Genomic DNA, 865 nt, shown 5'->3' on the forward strand with positions numbered 1-865 from the left:
CCTCGTAGTTTCTTATTTTGTAACTTTCAAAATTAAGATAAAATATCTTTTCGACCAAAAAAAATTAATGATAAAATATCTGACAAAAAAAGGATTTATTCATAAAAATGGAAACTGCGGATCGTAACCCCACCACGTCAGCAGCCGGTCACCCCCTTCCGATTGCGACACGTGTCGGTTACGTTTCCGTTATTAGAGCGAAAGCCCCTTCGCCAGTCAAGCGTGCGTGGGGTTGAAGCAAGCAGGCAGCAGCTCCTTCTTTCATATTTTTTTTTCTCTCTCCTCTCTCCCTTCCTTCCCCGTCCGTCTATTGGCGAACATTTCAAAATTCCAGTTTTGTCCTTCTCTCCCTCTCTCTGCCAATTCATTCATATAGGGCGGTGGTTCATTAATGGCTGCGGCAAAACCCTAGCCGCTAATCACTGCCGTTCCGATCAAACAACCCAACCCGTGAGTTCATTTCTCTTTCATTTCTAATCGTTTTGGCTTCAAACTTCCCAATTTTATTTGTTTTATAATTTTCTTCTTCAAAATTCAAATTTCAAATTCACCTGAGGCCTTGGTAGCCTGGGCTGCGTGGAATTCTTCTTAATTTAATTTGTTGCCTTTAAATGTTGAAATTCTTTGATTGATTGAGTTTGTTTAGTGTAATTTCGTTACGAAACAATTCAATTTGCTTTCAAATTTTGTTGTGGAGATTTTTCACATGTTCTGAATTTGGTTTGTGAAATTGCAACGTTGACGTTTCAGGTAACTATGGCTGGTAGTTTGGTTTAAGTTATGGATCAGTTTTCGAATTGTAATATTATTTGTACAAGGCATAGTCAGGTTTGAAGAATCGATTTTTCAGTTGGATTGAGTTGAA

The sequence above is a fragment of the Fragaria vesca genome, linkage group LG6 (assembly GCF_000184155.1).
Source record: "Fragaria vesca subsp. vesca linkage group LG6, FraVesHawaii_1.0, whole genome shotgun sequence".
Lineage (NCBI taxonomy): Eukaryota > Viridiplantae > Streptophyta > Magnoliopsida > Rosales > Rosaceae > Fragaria > Fragaria vesca.